Genomic DNA, 23486 nt, shown 5'->3' with positions numbered 1-23486 from the left:
TTATTTTTTTAAATTTTATTGAGTTTATTGGTACATTTTAGGGATACAGTACAGTTACATTCATTGTTGGGATCATGTAACTTTACATGGCAAGTCTTGATTCTCATTTTTTCCCCTTACCTCTGCCCTCCCTTCACCCCCTCCTCCCCTCCCCATCTACAAACACTTTATTTTCATCTTTTCATTCTCTCACATTTTTTTCTTTTCCCTTTTTGTTCTTCCCCTACGTATCACACCTTCCCTACACCTTTAGCTCCTTTCCTCCCATTTCTAAATGTCAGTAATCTTATTAGAATCTTATGCATTGTTGCAGAATATTCACACCAGGGAAACTATTTGGTATTTACACATGTGGGACTTATTTATTTCACTTAGGAGTATATCTTCAATATGTATCCATTTTCCTATGAATGAATCTATTCTCTCGCTCTTTATGGCTGAGTAATATTCCATTTTATAGAAAAACCACAACTTCTTTATCCAGTTTCCAACGGATGGGCAAATAGGTTGTTTCCAAGATTTAGCTATTACAAACTGTGCCGCTATAAACATGGGTGCACATACTTCTCTGTGATATGATTCTTTTAGTTCTCTTGGAAAGATACCCAACAGAGGGATGGCTGGGTCAAATGGAACCTCCAGTCCAAGCTCTTTGAGGTATCTCCATATTGATTTCCATAGTGGTTGCACTAGTCTGCACTCCCACCAACAATGGAGGAGGGTTCCTTTCTCCCCACAACCCCGCCAACATTTGTTATTGTGTGATTTCTTGATAGCAGCCATTCTTTGTGGGGTGAGGTGGAATCTCAGTGTTGTTTTCATCTGCATCTCTCGAATGACCAGTGATGTGGAACATTTTTTCATATATTTTCTTGCTGCTTTCACTTCTTTGTATGAGAAATGTCTGTTCATTTCGGATGCCCATTTTTGGATCGGGTCTTTATATTTGGGGGGACTGATTGTTTTGAGTTCTTTATATATCCTTGATAATAGTCCTTTGTCTGAGGTACAGCTGGTAAAAATTTTTTCCCACATTGTAGATTGTCTCTTAGTTCTGCTAATGGTTTCTTTTGAAGTACAGAAGCTTTTTAGTAAGATGAGATCCCAGTTGTTGATTCTTTCTGCTAGTTCCCGTGCTACTGAGGATTTGTTCATAAAGTCTTTTCCTATACCAATGTCTTCCAGAGTTCTGCCTAACTTACTTTCCAGCAAGTTTAATGTTTCTGTTTTAATATTTAGATCTTTAATCCATTTGGATTTTAATTTAGTGCATGGCGAAAGATAAGGGTCTAATTTTAATCTGTGACAGGTTGATATCCAGTTTTTCCAACACCATTTATTAAAGAGGCTATCTTTCCTCCACTGAGGATGGTGAGCTCCTTTGTCGAAGATGAGGTAGCTGAGTACATCTGCATTTGTTTTTGTGTCTTCCAGTCTGTTCCATTGATCCTCAGGCCTATTTCTTTGCCAGTACCATGCTGATTTTATCACAGTGGCTTTGTAGTATAGTTTCAAATTGGGAATTGTTACACCTGGTGCCATGTGACTGTTGCCTATAATGGCTTTTGCTATTCTAGGTCTCTTGTGGTTCCAAATGAATTTTTGGATTCTTTTTTCTAGTTCTGTGAAATATAGTGTTGGAATTTCAATTGGCATTGCATTGAATGTATATAGTAGTTTTGGTAGTATGGCCATTTTCACTATGTTGATTCTTCCTACCCAGGAGCAGGGGATATCTTTCCATTCTCCTGGCCTGCGCGACAACAGACCAGGAAGGCCCCATTTATTTATTTTTTTGATACCAGGGATCGAACTCGGGTCCTTGCGCTTGCAAGGCGGGCGAAGGAACCACTGAACTAAATCCCTGGCCCTGTACTTCTCTAACCTAGACTTTGGCCAGTGGAATATGGGTAGAAGTGATGATATGGCAGATTTGAGCCCTGGTCTTAAGGGACAATACCTGATTCTGTTTGCTACTCTTGCACTTTTGCCGTTATCATGAGAAGAGGTTGTCTGAGGCGGCTGTCACCTCCTAGCAACAATGAACATAGATATAGCAGATTCTAGTCCCAGATCAATGAGCAGTCATGCTTACCTGGATATTCATCTTGAAACAAAGCCATCTAACTGATACCAGACTAGATTAGCAGGATGACAGCAAACTCTACACAAATGAGAATCAATGTCCTTTAAACCACTACATTTTGGGGTGAATTCTTACATAGCAATAACTAACCAAAGCTGGCCTAGAACTGGCCTGTTGGTGCAAGGCAGCAGCTGGGCTCGTATCTTCTCAACTTCCCCCTGGCTTCCTCATGAAGCTCCTCCGAACCCTGACCAAGCGCCTGTGCATCCCTGTGGTAAGGAGCCCGGATAACAGGTAACCCGCACAATTGAGTCTGCAGATGGCAAGAGACTGATTTGCGTCACACTTGTTCGCTGTGTATTTCAGTTTGCACTCCCAAATTCCCATTTGTCCTGGTAGATGACAGTTTTCTTTGCTCTTCTCCATTTCATGTCCAGCTTTTCTCCCCAACTTTCAGGCCTACAGAACTACAGCAACTTCTGACCCCCATCAAATGCGGAAGTGACAGTACCGTATGGATGGCTTCACCAGCTCCCCCGTTACTAAGGTTTCATTCTCGCAGTGAATCTTTTTCTGTATCACGCATCATACTGATAGTCCCTGGACTGAATCCTGACTGATATTTTCCCTCCCCTGGTTACCTGTGAGTTGGGAGAAAAGACTGGTATCACTGATGGCTCAGGGCTCTGTACAATTTTTACATTTACCATAATTCTAAGCATTTTGACTCTTAAACCCCATTTTCCTTCCCCCACTATCTTCCCAAAATTTCTCTGTGCAAGGAGTTTGCACAAAAGGGAGCATCAACTGCTAAAATCATCATAGAGGAAATATCCAGCTCCTGGCTACAGAGCACCAATAGGTGGGGCTAACCAGAGATTTGTCATCTGATTTTAAATTCCAAGCAGTAGGATTTCCCTAAAAATAAAAGAGAAAAATAACTCTATTTACTTCAATATTGCTATTTTCAAAATTTCCCAGTACAAGTTGTACAGAGTAATACAAATGCTAGGAAAGTGGATCCACATGAACTACAGAATCAAAATAAGAGGATGTTGTAACTCAGAAGAAAGGCAGCCCAGTACACTTCGGGATGGTATTGCAGCAATGAAAACAAGCTCAGTGTTCAAGTCAGATAAACAATTGCAGTCACAGTGCTGGAAGTTTAGGAAGTGACTCATCTCCAAGAACTAGCGTGGAGTGAAGACAGCCATTTACCTCAGCCCTTTGGCAGTTGACATAAACATTCTTTTCTCTTTTTTTCCCCCTTGTGACTTGGCCACTGGGAGATGCTATTGCAATCCTCTGCACTGTTGTGCCAGCATAGACCTTAGCTTCTCCTACCCCCACGATGCCTTGTCTTCTCTGTCCCCAGCCTCACACTGTTTTCTGGGGTAACCATTCTCTAAAACTAGTGCATTTCCTGGTAGGTGGAGAGGAAAATTTGTGAGGAAAGGTCCCATGCAATAAAGGCTCCTGTTAGGGACTTGAGGTCTGAGATGCTATGGCTGAGTCCAGAGAGCAAAAAGGAATAATCACAGAAGAAATATCCAACTCAGCCTCAAACTCAGGCAACCAGCAAAGGAAGAAAAGGTCTGAAAAAGAGGTCAGAGGCCCTGACTGGAGGCAGGGGCAGAGCCATAGGCAGTAAGAGGATTCTGTAAACAGGAAGTGATGGCTGGGTTTGTCACTGCAGGGCCTGCGATGGATGTGTGCAGGAGAGCCGGGGAAGGAGAAACTTAGGCTCTGGCTGATTGCATCATTGTCCTTTCTCCTCCCTCAGAGTGTGTTTCATTACTGGAACAGCTAGGAAGCAGTGTAGTAAAGGAGATGTGACATCCAGAGAAATATATATTTTCGCGAACCGGGACACAGAGCTCACAGTGATACTCCAAGAATGGAAGTGACCAAACTACCAGTAGTGCAGCATGGATCAGGTACTTGATTATATATTTATAAGAAAATTGTTGCTGATTTAAATGATGGAATTCTGTATTAGTTTCCTAAGGCCACAAACCCGGTGGCTTAAACTAATGGAAATTTATTCTTTCACAATTGAGGAGATGAGAAGTCTAAAATCAAAGTGCCAGCAGGATTGGTTCCTTCTAGAATCTCTGAGGTGCAGTCTGGTCCATTCCTTTCTCACCTCTTGGGGTTGGCAACAACCCTTGGCAGTATCTGCCTCTGACCTCACGTGGTGTTCTCTATTTGTATGGCTTTAAGTAATCAGAATTGAATCTGGGTGCTTTGCTTTATAATATAGCTCCACCACTTTTTAAATTTTGAGACAGGGTCTTGCTAAGTCATTAAATTGCCCAGGTTGGGCTTGAAATTTTGATCCTCCTGCCTTAGCCTTCTTGGGACACCAGTCAGTGGATTAGGACCACACCCTAATTTGGCTGATCACATCTGCAAAGGAAAGAGGTTTTGGTTTGATACGAATTTTGGGGAGACCCTTCAACACAGCACAGTAATATACAACAGTGGAAATGAATGAATAGTAGCTACAATGAAAACATGAGTGAAGCCAGGGGATTTAGCTCAGTGGTTCCACCACCTGCCTCGCAAGCGCAAGGGCCTGAGTTTGATCCCCCTTACAAAAACAAAACAAAACATGAATGAAACTCACAAACACAATAATTAGTGAAAGAAGTAAGGCACAAAAGCATGTGTAGTGTAGTGTTACTGTTATGGCTTGTATCTAGATTTTCCCCCATGGCCTTAGGCAGCTATAGGCAGGGATTTTTGGAGGTGGCTGGATAGGATGTGTGAATGTGGATTTAAAATATGATAACTGGGATTAAGGGTGTGGAAATGGAAGCCCCGCCCTGGGTATAGGTAGCACAAATCAGTAGGCTTGTAGCCTGGATAGGATAAAAGGGAAAGGCAGGCTTGCTGCTGCCGCCTTCTGCCTACCATACCATGAACTGTTTCTCTGCTGCAATGTCCCTCTGTCATGCTGTCCTACCTTGGACCCAGCTGACTATGGACTGAAACCTCTACAAACTGTGAGCTAAAAATAAATCTTTCCTCCTTTAACTTGTGGGTGTCCAGTATTTTGTTTCAGCAACAAAGAAAATAACTAAGAAAGTTATTATTTATAAAATTCAAAATCAGGAAAAACTGAACTATGGTTCCAGGGATGCATGCTTTTGTGATAATATAATGAAAAGGGATAAATGATTGCCATAGAGTTGAGGTAGCAGTTCCCTTCAGAAGGGAACAGACAAAGTAACATGACAGCATGTTTCTGGAATATTTGAATTTTTTTAAATATGGTGAATTAGTCATTACAAGAATGTTCGGTTTTGATATTCCATTAAGCCATTATATTTTCTGCATCGATCCTATTTTTTTTCAATAATAAAACAAGGAGGTATTAAGCTTGTAGTTCCAGATTCTGTCACTAACTGTCAGGATTTGAGTAAATTGTCTCTCTGGACTTCAGTGTTCTCATCTATAAAGTGAAGAGGTTGGACACAGTAATCTCCAATCCCTCACCCCAAGCTTACCATTTGGGGGTACAACTCATTTGATTCTCATTTGGTTTTGTGAAGAGAGGAGCTCCTCCCACCCAACATTATGTTGACAGAAAGAAATCACTTTCTTTCTGAGAGAAGTTCTATGGCCTTATCCATTCATTATTATATAATGTATTGACACTTTACATAGAATTTGAATTCAGAAGGACTTGGATCTGAGTCTTAGCTATGCTGTTTCTCTTCAAGGGATCAGGAACAGATTACTTTAGATCTTGACTGCAGTTTCCTTAGGTAAAAGTGAGTATAATGAAGAACCACTGATAAGAAGATAAAAAGGGGTGATATATAAGAATACTTGGAATCCAGGGAATCATTGGTAACTGGTTTCTAAAAAACCTGGCAAAAGCCAAACAAATCAGGTGAATTAAACAAATTGTTCTTGAATACTTATTGTCTAGCCAAGATTTTTCACAGAATACGGTCTCTTTTAATCCTTATCTCAACTCTTTGAGGTCATTTATCCTTGTTTTTACTCTAATGGAATGAAGAATTAGGTAGTAATGTGATCAAAATAGCTTTGGGGATAGATTAGAGGGAGGAGAGAAAAATTGCTGGTGAAGAGAACTGTTAGGATGCTGACAGTCCAGGCGAGATAGGGGTGGAGGGGTGCAAGGGCAGCAGCCAGAATGCAGAGGTCGTGAGCAGGGTCTCATTGGTCTCACTCATTGCCGCAGTCAAGTTTCTTTAAATGTTTGTGGACCGAATGGATGACAGAATGCTGTCCTTGGCAGGGTCACAATGGATAGAAGATGCGGAGGTAGAGGACACAGAGGAGCCGTGGACAATGGAGGGCTTCCAGATCAGTCTCATGGGGAGTAATGGCAGAGGAGAGGAAGGTTTGAGGTGAGGTGTAGCTGGATGGAAACACTGTTGGGAGAGAGTTGTTCGTGGGCCCTTGTATGGAAAGCCTGGCAAGCCAGAGTGAGTGCTGGACTCGGGCCACATTTGGATGAAGCATAGGGGATGTAAAGTCCTCTGCTTCATGGCCAGAATGGTTCCCACTTCATTGTCTCCTCCTGGCATCTTTACTGATAGTAGGGCGTCTTTGGAATACAGAGCCTACATACCCTTTTCTACCTGGACTCTTTCTTACTTCTGTTTGAACTTGTGCTGCTCATCAGTGGGTCATTGCTAATTTTTGGCTAGTGATGCATCTGGCTTATGACTGTCTTGGAACTAACTTTATGAATAGATCATCTAAATGACAGAACCCCAAACGCTTTAGTGACTGGAATCCAACTATAAGTAATTACATCCTTGAGACCCAGCATTTCTCTCCCCACGGCCTCTTAGAAAATACCCATGCCCCAGGAAGGATAAACAGCTTCATTTTCCAGTATTCCAGTAGGATTAACATCTAAGCTATTTCCCTCTGTGACAGGAGATGGGGTACAGGAGAAGACTGAGAAGTAGAAGGTGATGTGCAGTGAAGGGGCCCAATAAATGTGTTCAACAGGAGAAGGCTAGGGGCACAGAGATTATATTTCTTACTCTCTAACATCTCAACATACAACTGTCATCACTTCTCAAAGATCTAATTGACTGGAAGAAAAGGTCTACAGTGTGTCAAGCGTCAGGATGCTGCTTGCAAACATTAATTCATGCAAACTGCCGAACAACTCATTTTTCAATGATAAAACTACATTTTACAGGGGCCACTTGTTCATACAGCCAGTGGGAAATAGCAGATTGTGGAGAGGTGGGGTGGGGGAGCACCAAAGTAGGATTTAGTGTCTGTGACTTCTTGGGTTCCTATCCTTGAGTCAAGGCATGGGAATTTCTGCTCTTTGGCTTAAGTAGGAAAGATCGTTTTTTGGGGGTTTGGGTTGGGAAAGGGAATGGAAATCAGTGAAGGAGAGGCTGGGGTGATGTGAATTGCAGAGCCGGGAGTGGGGCCAGCCCATCCTCCCTTTGCCCAGGCTCTTGGAGGAGAGATCACAGGTTAAGAGCATTTTACTCCCAGTCTTCTTTTCTTGCTGGCCCAGCACCTCTGAGACAGCAGGAACAGTATTCAGAGCTAAGATTTAACTTCCAAATGGCTGACTGACCCTGCCGTCCCCACTCCAACCTGGTGTGAAAGGAGAGGCTGGCTGGCACACTCAGTAGCTCATTCTCCGGCAGCAATGCAACCAGCTCATTGATCATGGACTCTGATTTTCTGCCAAATACTGGGATTGCTTCAAGGCATAGTCCAGTCAGTGTTGGCTGGATTTTGGGCCAGCAGGACTGGCTTGGTTCTCCCCTTGATGTTTATTTGGTTCTATAAATGTGGAGGGGCCCATTCCAAATCTAGGTATTCATATCTGGGTTATTAGGCTGGGCCAATAGAAGGAATCCTCTTGAAGAGTTTCCTTCATGGCTGGAAGGAAACTGAAAGACAAAACGGAGGTCTAGCCCCTGAAGGGGACTTTAGGGGCAGAAGATGGGGCTCATGTGCTCAGGCAGCCCCAGTGCAGCCTTCACATTTCCTATCACTTCTGCTTGGAAGTCCAGAACTTGTAGTTCACTTTCAGGATTATGTTCAGCTACATCTGGGAGCTACTTTTTTGTGTACTTTTGGAGGACAGCTGTGATTGTGCCTAGGTGTCCCCTGATGAAATGGCTGTGTTGTGGCTGTACTTTCCACCCTCCCTGGTGTGAGGTTCTGGAGTTAGTTTTGTGTCATTTTAGACTTCAGTGAAACATACCAAGGGAAGATTAATGGAAAAGCTCTGCTTCCAACTGCCAGGAAAGTATTTTTCCCTTTTCAACATGAAAACAAGGAGAAGTGTCAGGTGAGTGGTCGGAAGAGGAGAGCAGAGCAGGTTCTCTGCATTAGCCCAGGACCCTGGGCTGCCCTTTTCCCTGGGCAGGACTTTATTTATTTTTCTCCTAAAGGATTCTCATTTTATGACCTAAAGTATATCACATCTGTCAGCAGCTGACCCCTGTCCAGTGCCCATTTTGTGCTGGCCCTGAATAGAGTGCTGTTGTCACACAGGCCCATCTTACCTGTAGGACAATCCCACTGTGACTGTTCAACTAACCTCAGTATCCATATAGGCAAATCAAGGCTCAAGGGCACAGAGCAGAAGCTAACTAAAGGAGCTAGAATTCAGATCCAAATAAAGGAAATAAAGGCAGAATGAATAAATGAAGGCTTCTCCTGGATACGGGGGTTGACTTTATTTTACCCTCTCTACTTACTCGGGCACCTTCTCCTCACAGGGCCTGTTTCCTCACTGGCAGAACTGACATGAAAATGCTTGCTCTTGCCCATGGCCTTGGTTGGTGGGTCATGAAGGAACAGAGAGGGCTTATAAGCTAGGATAGTGAAACCACTTTACCCTGTGACTTCATGGATGATACTTAACATCTTGAAACTGACACAACAGGCAAGGGTATATTTGTAAAGATTAATTGAAATGTATTTTCGGAAGCTGCCTGATATATGGAGGTACTTAGCAACTGTTTTGACTTGGGCTTATTTTAGAGACTTTAATTCAAAGAGTCTCATATGGGGGTGGAGGAGGACCCAGTACAGGGACATTTTACTTGGCTGGGCATTCATCTGGGAATTGGTCCACAAAATTCATTTGATTCTCAAAAGGGTTCATGACCTCAAGACATTTAAAATGTCTTCAGTTGAATTTGAATTTTGTTCTATGGTTAAAAGCCACCGGGCTAAGATTACATTAAATGCCCATGTGTTCCTGGAATCAGGCCTTGGCACAAGCCAAGGAAGCTGCCTTTTAGAAGTTCATAATTTAAATGTGATCAAACTTGGAAGCAGGTGCCCTTACGGAATCATACCACAGGGCAGAGGATGACATAATAGCTGAATTAGGCACACATATGGATGAATATAAAAAATGACATGAAGGGTACAGGGAAAATTGTTTTAAAATCACTAACTGTAAAAGCAGTAGAAATACATGATTTGATTCTATTTCAGTTTTTTTTCTCAAGAGAAATATCTGGTAGTGAACGATTATTGGGCACTTACTATGTACCAGATGGTGGGTTGTTTGTTATAAAAGCTTGGTCTTGGGCTGGGGATTTGGCTCAGTGGTTTTGCTGCCTGCTTCACAAGTGAAAGGACCTGAGTTCAATCCCCAGTACCAAAAAAAAAAAAAAAAAGCTTAATCTTATTTAATCCTTATCACCACACTGTGGAGTAGATACAGGTAGCATTTCTATTTTACTTATAAGCAAGCTGTGTGAAGGAGAGATTAGATGACTTGTCTGAGTATACACAGCAAGCATATGACAATTTTCAAAACCATGAGCTGTCCTGGGACTTATCTTTGAGTGTCCTTATTTCTTTAGCACCTTTTTCAACCCAGAGAAAAGAGGCGTCACATTAGCTGCTTTGGGCTCAAACTGACAGTGATCCCCAGCCTGAGCTGTAATAAGAATAGGATTTTGTCCCATTAGAGAGGTCAGAGTCATGGTGGACATTGTGCAGGACTAGGGCACTGTCCATTTTTCTGGGTTTCTCTTAAGCCTGCCCACTTTCCTGCTGGCATTAACCCCAGGGCCCAGCAGAGATCTGAGGCAGATTTTTGTTAAAGTCAAACTCAGACTTAGTAATGTCTAGAGAAAGAGTTGGGGATGGTCCCTTCTCAGGTTTCTTTCTTTCTTTTTTTTCTTTTTTTTTTTTTTTTTCCGGTTCCGGGGATCGAACTCGGGACCCTGTGTTTGCCAGGCAGGTGGTGGCACCACTGAGCTAAATCCCTGGCCCTGGGTTTCCTTCTTAGAAACAGGAAAACAGTATCCAGAAGGCCCAGGAAATTCCTCTTATGTCTAAAAGGCAAGAATATGGACACATGACCATTCCTGAACCAGAAACTGTGAAGGGGCATGTAGTATGGTTTGCAAATGACCCCTCACCATGTCATGAAAATAATCATCACTGCCATGGCATCAGGAAGTAGAGCTTAATGAGAGGGTGAAGTGACGGGCTCAATGTCATTATCACAAGAGTAGGGGACCAGGGGATTTAGCTCAGTGGTTCCTCCACCTTGCAAGCACAAGGACCCGAGTTCAATCCCTGGTACGAAAAAAAAAAAAAAAAAAAAAAAAGAGTAGGTTCATTGAATTCATTATGAAAGTAGGAATTCCACACCCTTTTGTCCGAACACACTCTCTCTGCCCTTTCACCAAATGATGCCTCCTACTATGGTGTAATGTAGAAGAAGGGAACTCCTGAGTCTTGGACTTCCCAGCTTTTATTTATTTATTTTTAAATTTTTATTGAGTTTATTGGTACAATCTAGGTATACAATACATTTACATTCATTATTGGGATCCTGTACCTTTACATGATAGGTCTTGATTCTCATTTTTTCCCCTTGTCCCTGCCCTCCCTTCACCCCCTCCTCCCTTCCCCATTTACAAACACTTTATTTCCATTTTTTCATTTTCTCATATTTTTTCCTCTCCTTTATTGCCTTTCCCCCACCCTTCCCACTTTCCCTACACCTTTAGCCCTTTACTTCCTATTTCACATTATTAATTATCTCATTAGGATCTTGTGTACTATTATAGTTTTTCACACCAGAGAAACTATTCGGTATTTCAGTTAAAGAGATCTCTATATGAACATTAAAAATAGGGAATCCTAAAATAAAACTAAAAAGGAAAGTAAAAGAGAAAAGGCAATGATGTAAAATTAAAATAATCCTTAATTCTGAAGATGAAAATGGTCCTTGAACATATTTAAGTTGCTTCTTGCTCTTGTAGTCTTATTCTCTTTTTTTCATTTTTTAGAGAATACTTTATTAGCTTTTAGAATGAGAAGAAATAAATTTCTATTCGTTATAAATAACTCAGTCTGTGATATTCTGCTATAGCAGCACAAAATAGACTAAGACAGGCGTGAGGTTGCCGCAGTGGGATGTTGGGGAGTCAGCCTTATAAAGTAGAATCTTTAAGATAAGAAAGTGAGCAGGCAGGAAGGGAGGGACGCTGAGCTAGCTACTTGGACTTTCTTGAATTGTACCCCAGGTTCTTCGTGTGCATGACAACTACAGCAACATCGACTTCACAGGCTGTCCAGAGGGTTGGATGGTAGGTACTGGTCTAGAATCTGTGATGAGGAACCTTTTAGAGACAAGTGCACGAACTGCAACCCAAAGCCCACTTACTTATTGCCAAGTGCCAACACTGCAATTAAACCTGAATACTGAGGTTTTAGTTGAGAAAAGCAACTCATACATTAACATCTTTTTTTCTTAAAACAACACATGTGCCGTAGGTTTGCCTCCACTGGTCTAGGTGATATTTGTTATTTCTTTGTTAAAGTCCCCAAGGTTACCTCAAGGAAACTGGACAGTTTGATAGGATTATTGGAGGAGATGCCTTGCCCCTTACCTGTAGCCCAGGACAAGCCAGTTATATCCCTTTAATGGAAGAGGGAGAGAGGGAGGGAGGGAGGGAGGGAAGAAGGGAGGGAGAGAGAGAGAGAGAGGCGCTAAACAGTCATCCCCCTCAGTTCCTCTTGGGGTCTCCCAGGTCACTGTAGGTCTTGTTCTCCCTCAGTTGTCCTCCCTCAGTACGCTTCCCATTGTCCTTTTGTCCTCTGTTCGAATTCCTAGACACAGAGCCCAGAGTGGGGATTCTTGGCATGTAATTAATTGAGGACCTCAGAAGAAATTCCGGGGAATGGAGTGAAGCAGGAAAGATGCTGTCTTAGCTGGGGTGGCTTCCGGGAGGAGGCTGTGGGTTATGAATTGCGAGTTTGCCTATAGCCATGGTGGCTGGCCTTTACTGACTCCCGCATCAGTTAGGTGAGAGCTGGGGGCTCAGGGCAGTTGTGGAGGAGGGCAGTTTTCTGTAGAAGGGGGCAGCTGTGTTGTTTGCCCTGACACTCAGTGGCTGGCAGTGAGTGTGACTAAAGGAAAGTGGAGCTGGGTAGAGCAATGACGGCATCTATTACAATTCCCCATGTCTCCTTTTTCTGCTTAAATTAGCCAGTGTTAGTTTCTGTTTCTTGTGATCAAAGAGTCCTCGCTAATGCATTTGGAGGGCGTGGTGGTTATTATTACCATTATTATTACCGACAGGATTACTATTACTGTTGTTAGCCAGTACTCCCGAAGTCTGTTCAGAAGGTGCATGGCTCGTAAAGAATGAGAGAAGACGAACACTCTGTAAGTCTTAGGTAGTCAGCTCAAGAGCAGACTGCTTTTATAAAGAGAAATTACAGGGCAAGTGTGAAACCCTTGGAGTCGGGCTCTCCATATTTACTGATTTTTTAGTAAGAAAGTAAAATGCAAGTGAGAAGAGAAGCTGGGGAATCTTTGGCTCTGACACAACCTCTTTCGCGCTTCCTCCCATAAATAATTAAATTATAGACTTTTTTCTTTTAAGTGGAGAGTTGATCTGTTTGAATTCTCAAGGAAGGACAGACACTGAATATAATTTTATTGGCTGTATTAAGTACATTATCTATCCCGCATATATGTTATCTGAATTTCCCAAAGATTCACTTACTAAATGTTGCCTTTTTCTCCTGTTTGTGTAAGCACACCCTCCTTTCATTCAAATGCAACTCACACACCCAGCTCTATGCTAAGCCAATTGATGACACAGAGTTGAATTACTTTGACTCAGCATTTGATAAACTCACAGACTAGAAAAGAAAATGTGAACATGAAAATGCATATGTCAAAGAAGAATGAAACACGGGTACTATCTGAGGGAGGTAGAGACCAACAGCCTACAGCCTCTTGCTCTCCTGCTGCTTTCCAGCTGACAAAGATCTGTGCCCACCTCTCTGCTGTCACTAAGATGGAAGCCAAGCAAAGTCCAAGCAGAGAAGGGCTCGGGAGTGTGCGATCCTGAGATCTGGGGCAGTGGAAGCGGGGAGGAGCCTTTAGGGTCTTTCCTGAGGCAGGAGTGAATTTGGCCTCTGAGGCTGGGACATTGTTAGAAATGCTTCTAACAGCAGGTGATAAGACCTAGACAAAGCTGAGAGCATAGGAAGGGGCTAGGCCCGGAATCCAGCCAGGACAACCTGGTGTCCTGAGAAGCTCTCCCTGGGTCATCCATGGGTGATCCTCTCCCGGGGGTCAAGGCCTAGGATAAGAGTGAAACCAGTGAACATTAATCCGTTAAAGCTAATGAACACCCTGTGGTATTGAGACCCTTCAGAGCATGTACTTTCTCAGCCAGCCTGGAGGTCTTACCTAGATCCTAGGCCCTTCTGTTTTTAATGTCTTAAAATGCAAACTCTATGATCTGAGAAAACTCATGCAAGCTTCGCAGCTTCTCTGTATCTCAGTCTCTCACCTATAACACAGAGATAATAATGGGATCCACCTCATAGCACGGTTGTAAGGATGAAATGCCTCAGTATGCGGATGCTCATCACAGCACATGCTGATCTCTTTGTTTCTATATCAACTCCAGACTGGAGGCAACTGCAAGCCATAATGTAGAGAGTGGGGAGTCGGAGCACGAGACACATTCCTAGGAAGGAGCATTCTGGGGCCACTGGGAACGGCCAGGACCACAGACCAGCTTGGATACCTGGTGCTGGAGAGCAGAGGTCCCTTCCTCGGCAGAGACCTGAGGACACACCACCCACCTCACACAGCAGCTCCCACCTTGAATCCAGGGGTGAGGTTGATATGTGCACACGGAAGGAAAAAACGTTACCACCTTGGCCCTTCCCAGCATCGTGACATCCAGAAAGCTCTTCTTCTCACAGCTGCAGCGATTCTCCACTCAGATGAAAGACTTTCCTGAAAAGAAACACGTCCTTTGGAAGCGTCCAAAGTGGAAAGGCCGTGGGCAGCAGAGGATGGAGGTTTCCGCACGGCGGCCCTGAAAGGGTCTGAATGTGCTGTCAAAGGAGGTTTATCTGCTCGAGCAGCTGCAGAGCGGAAAGCTCAACATCGCCCATGGAAAGTGAGAGAAAGCAAGAAGGGGGTGCCCCGTAATGCTCCAAGGAGGCTGTTTCATTGACCACACTCTCCTAGAATCACGAAACTTCAGAAACACGTGAGCTTCATTTGCCTGGGGGCTGAACACTGATCTGCTTCTGGTCTATTTCCTCCTGAGATAGTTGCCTGCTCTTAAGCTGACATACTCCTTCCCAGAGGCCCCCAAGTAATGGTGCATAGGATGCAAATGCTCACGAAGTAAAATGCATCTTCACTCTGCACATCTTTTCTCTGTTACTATAAGACATTGGTGTTTGAATTTCCTCTCTCTCTCTCCTCTGGTTCTGCCCCATCTTTTCTTTTTTTTCTCTCAAATTCTTTTATTGGTACATTTTACGTATACGGTACAGTTACATCCATCATTGGGATCTGGTACTTTTACATGATATATCTTGGTTCTTATTTTTTCCCCATTCCCCTGCCCTCCCTTCACCCCTTCCACCCTTACCTACTTACAAAGACTTTGTTTTCATTTCTCATATTTTTTTCTTTCCCCTCCCCCCCACTTCCCCTACTTCTTTAGACCTTTTCTTTCTATTTCACATTATCAATTATACATTTTAATCCTTATTTACACTTTAAGTTTCTCACTCCAGAGAAACTAGTTGGAATTTACACACATGTGCATCCTATTTATTTCACTTAAGAGTATGGCCTCCATGTGCATCCATTTAGCTATAAATGTCTCTAGTTTCACATTCTTTATGGCTGAGTAGTATTCCAACATATATATCCCACATCCTCTTAATCCAGTCTCCAGCTGATCCTGCCTGATCTTTTAAATGGAGAAGCCTATAACTAGCAAGGCCATGCCTTCGAGTATGCAAGTCCTGCTTTCGTGCCAGTTGTCTCTGGTGTAATTATTAACATCTTCCCTTTGCACTCTCATGTGTATCCTAGTTTGGGCCACAAATTAGACAATCAACTGTCTCATTGTGGGTTCCCTTTGAGCAGACACTGAGGCAAGGGTTCAAGGGTTATTTGGGAAGTGCGGAAAACACGCTGCTGTGAGACAAGTCAAATGGGACAGGGAAAGGGCTACGGCTTGGAAAAAGGGCTGCTATTCAGACAGCTACCTTTGTGGGCAGCTGAGGCCAGGTCCAGGGTAAACTCTGGGAAGTGGCATGAAACTTATGTCCCTGAATTTCCTGCTACAAAGGCATGACAAGGGATCTGGGGTAATTATATACCAGCTCATGAGTCAAAGAGCTGCTTCTGGGAGTTATTAATTCCCTACCACTTCTGGTTCACCTCCAGGACACAATGGCCTTTTGTGGTTCCTGGAAAAGAATCACATGCACAAAGAAGCAGCCCCCTCTCTGGAAAGACAGCAGGAGCTCACCAGAAAGTCTGAGGAATATGGGTGGGTGCTGGTGCGTCTGCTGGGTCGCCATACTTGTAACTCCCTTCGCTCTATCATTTGGCAGGCATTCTGCTGTCTGCAAGTTCACCAGTAACTTTCTGTTCCTCAGGTCTGTAGAGTTTCTCTTTCTCAGTAGCTTTGATTTTAGTTCACTTTCTGTTGGCTGTCATAGGATATGTGAAACTGTGTAATTTATAAAGGTAAGAGGTTTATTTTGGCTCATAGGTCTAGAAGCCAGTCCTCCAAGAGTGGGAATTCACTTGAGTGAGAAAGACATTCATCCACTCATGAGGGCCCTTTCCCAAAACCCAAATACTTTGCCCTGCCACCCCCCCAGCACTGCCACAATCAGATGTCAACATGAGTTTCAGAGGGGACAAACCAGAGCATCTCCCCTTGTTCTTTTAATTGTTGCCCATCCACTCTCTTCAGACTGTTTGCTTACTTGGTTTTTGTCACCTTGATTTTTTAAAATCCCTATTGTCTTTGACCAATTGTGAGCAGTTTCCAATGTTCTCTTCTTTTCCTCAGTAACTTTCTATACCCACGATTTCAATAGTCACCTCCATGCAGATGGCTCTCAAATGAATAATATTCTCTTAAATTCATGCACTTTTTTAATTCATAAAAAGCCCTTTCTCCTTGGGATCTTTTTCACTCTGAGGCTAGTGTTGTTTTGCTATAGTTGTATCAATCACAATTTCTCTTTGAGAACCTACTTTCACATCTTGGCTGCCTTCTCTGTGTCCTTATTGATACGTTCTGCTTTAGTCTTCACTTCAGTGCACTCAAAGCTTTGAGGCTGGAGAATGTCAGTCTTCAGCTTTAGTGACGTTTGGTTTCTTTGTCATCCCCACCCCCAGAATATTGTGCCTTCCCTTTCCCATTTAGGCTTTGTTATAATTTGGCTCTCATATGTGTCCCAGAAGTCTCATGTGTTTGGAAGTGGGGCCTCATTGGAAGAGGAGAGTCACGGGGGGCAAGACCAGAGGTGCCCTCTCCTCTCCAGCTCCTCCCTTCTCTCTCTGCTTCCTGGTCACCACAGTCAGCGGCTTTCCTCTGCCACGCCTTCCTGCCGGGATGTTTCTGCCTTGAAATCTGCTGCCAATTGTGGACTAAAACCCCTGGAACCATGAGCCAAAATGAACCTCTCCTTTAGTTGTCAGCATTGAGTATTTGGTCCTAGTGAAAGACAGTGGCTAATATAGGCTTGTTTTGTAGCTTCTGCCTGGGCAGCCTCCCCTCCCCTCTCACCTATTCCCTTAGTACTACGTTCACAAGCAGCACAAGCACCACTGGATCACCACTTGGGAAAGGGAGAAAACGATTGGCTCAGTGCAAAACTTGTAGGAAGGGGCTGGGCATTTAGCTCAGTGGTTCCAGCACCTACCTTGAAAGCACAAGGACCCGAGTTCAATCCCCAGTACCAAAAAAACAAAAAACAAAAAACAAAAAAAACCTTGCAGGAAGGCAGTCCATTGAGCTTCTAGAACAACTGGGACCAAGTTTTCCAACATCACCAGCACTCTCTCACTGTCTCTCCAGTCGCAACTGCCTTTTCTCAGCCCAGTCTGCTCTTGAGCAGGACCCAACGACCACCTGCAGCTTTCCCTCACATCTTAGGCAAGAGGGAGTTTCTTTCTTTAGTTCTAGTTTTGTTTTTTTAGTTCTAGCTTTTTGGTTTGTTTTTTGATACAGGGGATCAAACTTGGGACCTCGAGCTGGCAGGCAGCGGCACCACAAAGCTAAATCCGTGGCCTCCAGGTTTTTTTTTTTTTTTTTTTTGAAAGAATCCTAAAAAATATCCTAGTGGTCTAGTGGCCAAGGTACAGGATGCTAACATTGGTAACCTCTTCTAGAACTGATCTTAGATGATTAAAATAAGGAGACATTCCCAAGAAAGGGGATGTGTTTCCAGAAGAATAAATGAGAAGCACTGAGCAGGTCAGACAGTGTGTACACCACCATTTTAGGTTTTTTTTAATCAATCCCTAATTCCTCTGTACAGGCTTTTCTGGAAGTCCAGTCTTATGTATTCTTTCCTTCCTCTGAGTGGCTATCACATTTCTTGGATATGCTATTTATTTGACATTCAGTCACACCCTGCCTTACATTTTCTGTTATGAAAAAGTATCACTACTTTAGTATTTTATTTATCTTCTAACTGATCACCTATTTATTCTCTCCTTAGTGTGGTTTTTGTTTTTGACTGTAGGAATGTCTTAATTTACTTTTCTTCCAGTAAGAACCCAAGCATAAGACTTTTCCCAGAGTAGGCTCAGTAACAGATTGTTAAGTTGGTTCCCACTGAGCTATGGCCCACACTGAGTGCGTATTTGCCTGGGTGGTCTGCTGGAGAAAAGTCCTGTGCTGAGAGTCAGGGGACCTGGCTTCTGATTCTCACATGAGCCATGAGGTGTTGGCCAGGAACAACTCTGTTTCATGGGTTTTCCATTTGTGAAATAATGACAATAAAATGTGCCCTAACTCTTAGGATTGTTGTGAGAACACACTGGAGAAATAAAAAGAAGGGTGCTGTATAATTTCAATAAAAAGAAGTGTGTTGATCACATTGATAATTCAAGGAACTAGCTCAGATATTACTGTATTTCAGGTAGAATACTTTTGTACCAAGTTTGTATTTACACCATGGTTTCCCTCCCTCGATAAAACCACTCAAACTGCTAGAAACATAAACCAGTGGTTAAGCTGATCATTAACTTATAAAAAGCTTTGTGGAACTTTAGAAAAAATATAATACTAAACTTTGTTTTCCGTTCTAATAGGAAAAGTCATTTCTTTAGTCCCATCTGGCATCAGAGTTGCCAAGTTACAACTTTATTGTAAGGTATGTGTTCTTTTTTGTATTTTGATAGCTGTTTAACCAATTTTGGTAATGAAATATTGACATAATATTCTTTTTAAAGATCATACCCCCCCACATTGCTAAAGAATCCAGACTCTAATTTTCTTCTTTTAATCTAGCTGCAGATAACCGATTCAAATTGACTTGTTATTTTATTTATAGGTATATATTAGGGATCAGGTCAATAGGGGTCACCCAGATTAAGATGAGCACCCAGTCCTAAGGAGAAGATAGAGAAGAAACAACCCTATTTAATTATCCACAGTTTTTCATGTAACAATTCTCTAAAACTGTATGAGTCAGGGTGGGTTAACTATTGTAACAAACACGATTTTCAGTGTCTCTGTGGAATAGAAGTTTATTTCTCACTTACATGAAATGTACTAGGCATGTTCCTGGTTAACTGACTCTTCTAAGTGGTGCCACAAGACACATTCATTCGACCCTACGATGGCATCATCTTCGACTCGTGGCCTCTAAGGTCACCAGGAAAAGGCATAATAGCGTGGGCAAGGCACACTGGATACTTAACCTCCTTAGCCTGGCAGACGGTTAACACACACGACCTCTGCTCACATCCCGCCGGTCACGTCGGTCCAGCTAGGCGCACACACCAGCTTAGGTGCTGGGCAGCCACTCCCCCGCCACGATTGCACTGGTCAGACAGGATACACACCTTTAGTGGACCACAGCTGCCTCTGCTCTGAGTTGTGCTATTTTTATATGTGGCAAACTGAGAGGTTAAGGTACTTACCCAAAGGCACATAGCTACTGTGTGGTTTGTTTGGTCCAAAGCTCGCACTGTCACACTAACTAACGTTTTTGCTATGACCTTGCGGCAGCTTCCAGGTCGTGGTTGGTCTCTTAGTGTGTAATGTGCCTATTAAATGCCTTCTCCTAGTTTGACCATTCTGGAAAGCTGGTCTTGATGCTGCCTTAACTTTCTTTGTTTTTTTTGGTACCAGGGATTGAACTTGGGCCCTTGTTCTTGTGAGGCAGGTGCTGGAACCACTGAGCTAAATCCCCAGCCCCTGCCCTAACTTCCTGATCTGATTTTCCTCGTAGTGCTTGGCCATGACTTAGGTCTTGATAGTTTGCCGTAACTCTCTCCTCCAGATACTCTTATTGCAGATAGGTAAATTAATTAGATTATCTTGTAGGCTGTTAGACAGGGCTGCCCTCGAAGCTCCAGCCCTCATACAGCCAACACAGCTAGGAGTCAACATGAAGAACAATTAAGGACATTTACTAGTTAGCATCATAAAAAGGGAAAGGGGTATTACTTCCCTTAGAGACAGATAGCAGCGATTGATATTCTAAATGGGAAATTCCTTGTATGTGACTTGTTTTCCTATTTGATCAATATTATCTGGATGTGCTATACTGTAATCAGTATGACCCGGGTGACTGTACTTATTGGTTGGTCATAGTTTTGCCCCACCTCATGCCCACCTTGTAATTTTCCACTGGGTCTTATAGTTTTGTCCCACCTTGAACCCACCTCACCTTGTGGCTTTGCTCCATAAAAATCCCCTTGGAAATAGTGTCCCGGGCAACCCACTTTCTGGTCCCCCTACTGTCTCTCTTAGACAGAAGCTTTATTTCTTTCAAAAAATTGTCTTACTCTTAATAGCCAGTGTCCCTAGAATTCATTCTTCAGTTTTAGAGAATATGAACTTGTGTTTTGGATATCTGGGGTTACATCTCTTCCCCCTGTATCACTCTCACAGCACTGGATAAGATTTCCACCCTTGTGAAATGGAGAATAAAGAAGTGGGACAAGAGCTTCCACAACTACTGTCTGAAGAGGATGGTAGCAGTTTGCAGATACAACTTGAGGCATCTTGTAAACAGCTATTTTATGCTTCTTTTTCCCATAGGTTAGTAAATGGCCAATGTTAAAGGACAGGTTCTAAGAGTCTGGATACAGGACATTGCTTGGGATTCAAGTAGTGGAAGCATATTTGTTTTGTGAACACAGATATATGCAAAGCACTCCTCAGAAGCAACAGGACAAATATATACACACACACACACATATACACATATATACACACATATACACATATACATATACATATATACATACACACATATACATATATATATAGCTCACATTTACTCTGCCTGTTACAGATGTGTGAAACATCAGTCCTGTTTACAAACGCCCAATCACACTGAGTTCTAGTTGCTATGGTTGTGTAACAAATCATCAGTGAACTTAGTAGCTTAAGTAGCCATGTATTATATCACAGATTTATGATCCAGGAATTCAAACCGGGCACAGCAGCTATGGCTTGTACTTGTTTCTCAGTTTCTAGGGCCTCATTGGAAGCCTCAATACTTGAAGGTTGGGATCATCTGAAAGCATATTCCTTCACAAGTCCTTGAGTGGGTCATCTGTGTGGGCCGGACTGGATTTCTTATGAACAGAGTGTCTGTGTTCCAGTGGTGAGAGAGAAAGAAAGTGAGTCAGAAGTCATGTTTTCACCTACCCGCAGAAGTCACGTAGCATTGTCTATCCCACATTTTATTCATTCATGTAGTCATACAAAGTCCTGCTGAGGTTCAAGACAAGGAGATAGAGATTCTATTTCTTGACAGAAAATAATAGCATTTGAGAAGAATGAGTAGGACTCGAACTATTGGTTTGACCAATTTTTGAGAAATCTAACCTGTCACATCTTGCTTTGTTTCGATTTGACTTATATTTAAATTCATCCTATATTTGGCACCCATGTTCCAGGTACCTAACAAAGTATATCATGTTATGCCTTTTATAGATTAGGAAATGGAGGTCTGGAGAATTTAACTAAATTGCCAAAAACCACAGAGCTAGCAAATGGTAGAATCAAGTTGTAAGTCCAAGCCTGGCTGACTCTAGATCTCATACTCTTCCCATAGTTCCGACAGGAATGACTCATTCCTTTAATGAAAGGAACGTTTGGCAGGAGGCTGGAGTGGTGGAGATGGGGTTAAGGGGAAGTTCACTTTGAATTAGTGGTAATTTCCGTGAAGGTCCTTGTTCTAATAATTTCCACCTTCCAGAATCCACACATTCTTAAAGTCCATCAAGTCAAGTGGATGTAATTGAAAACATTGCTCTGGTTTCCAAACAGCTGTAATACATTTACTTTGATTCTCCAGCATGTATAAAATATTACTCAAAGGCCCCAGGACTCTGTGATATTAATGGACAACGAAATCCATTCTCCTTCAGGTGGACCAAGAAGAAACCCCACTGAGAACCTACTAGAACTGAAGAGTTCATTGTCAAAATCAAGATACTTTTGGTAGTGAAAAGTGATGCCATTAATAATTTTGCTGGAGGAGGAGCATGCTAGAAATATTCTATATTTTGATCCGGAGGATAGTTACATGGGATTGTACACATGTAAAAAGTCATTGTGTAGTACTCTGAAAAGGTGTGTGCTTTATGGGTGTAAGGTTTACCTCGACCACAATATCAGTCTGGGTACAAAATAATAATTATGCCAAGACAATAGTCATGAACATGTTCTATTTTGAGCAAATTGGAACATATTATCACCCTAGCTATGCTGCCCTTACCAGGGCTGAGCTAAGAGGTATTTATGCTCAGAGATGATTGGCTTTCAATGTCAAGATCTCACGAAATTGCATCTTTGGATCATCTGCCTTAGTAAACCCTCACGCTCACACACCGTACATTCAGCTATACTCATTGTCACCTCCACCCAACTTGCACTCTCATGTACATTTATGTAGTCTCGGTCACATACGCACAGGTTCTCACACACAATTATAGCCACTCTCTCACATTCCCGCTCATGCAGTGCACATTGCATGCGTGTTTATACTCACTGAGGTTCACACCCAGTCACATTCACACTCACAAGCACTCACACAATGTGTACTCAGTCATGTCCTCAGTTACACACATTCATTTACCCACACCCATTATGTGCTCATATTTACACACACAGACATACAACTTACATTTGCATACAAATCCACCTGTACTTAGATGCAACAAGCACACACACATTCTCATTCACATTTTTACTCACACACTTATATTTTTATTCACACACATATTCACACTTGCACTGATACTCACAAGTCACATTTAAACCCCTACACATTCCCTCTTCTCCCTCTCTCTCCTTCTGCTCCCACCCCAGGAAGACCCAGCTGGAACCGGAAAGGGATACATGAGAACCTTTTATTTTATCCTCAGTTTTACTGCATGGCTGGCTGCTTAGGGATCTTATCTTTGCTGCATTATTTCTCATATGCTTATTTGTCCCAAAACAAAAATGTTCAGATCACAGTATGTGTATTTATATTGCACATAAAATCTACATAATCACAACAGAGATTTTTGCTAGGCTTTATAACTTAAAAAAAATGTGAAAACCTATAAAAAAATCTCAACTAGTATGTTTCGTAATTGGACTCTCTTTCAGTCTAGGGTTTTAAGTGGATGGTTTTGATATTAGAGATGGAGTGTTTTATAAACTAAAAGCAAGTTTGAGCTTAACATGCAAGACCCAGGTGGGTGGGCCTTCGGGATACAACAAGTGTGCTGGGGGACCCTTGTGTCACTGATTGTGTCAGGGTGGCCACTGCCCTGGTGCTGGAGGGGGAGGCGTGGTGGTGGGTTGTGTGACAGAAGTGGGGGCGGTTTGGGGTGGGGCGATGGTGTGGGTCACGGTCA

At 42.7% G+C, this 23486-nt stretch overlaps 1 protein-coding gene across 1 annotated transcript in view; it reads left to right on the top strand.

Annotated features, from left to right (window-relative positions):
* Window positions 1-23486, top strand: part of Galnt15 (polypeptide N-acetylgalactosaminyltransferase 15) — a 192091-nt gene that overhangs the window by 50245 nt on the left and 118360 nt on the right. The window contains exons 5-7 of the mRNA XM_033756961.1: window positions 3870-4023; window positions 6360-6471; window positions 18708-18769. The gene's annotated coding sequence lies outside the window, so the exon portion shown is untranslated. The remainder of the gene's footprint in view (window positions 1-3869; window positions 4024-6359; window positions 6472-18707; window positions 18770-23486) is intronic.

This window comes from Fukomys damarensis, unplaced genomic scaffold (assembly GCF_012274545.1).
Source record: "Fukomys damarensis isolate Sample0158 unplaced genomic scaffold, DMR_v1.0_HiC HiC_scaffold_28, whole genome shotgun sequence".
NCBI classification, from domain to species: domain Eukaryota; kingdom Metazoa; phylum Chordata; class Mammalia; order Rodentia; family Bathyergidae; genus Fukomys; species Fukomys damarensis.
The sequence above is the reverse complement of the archived record's forward strand: the minus strand, read 5'-3'. Positions and strand labels throughout refer to the sequence as shown.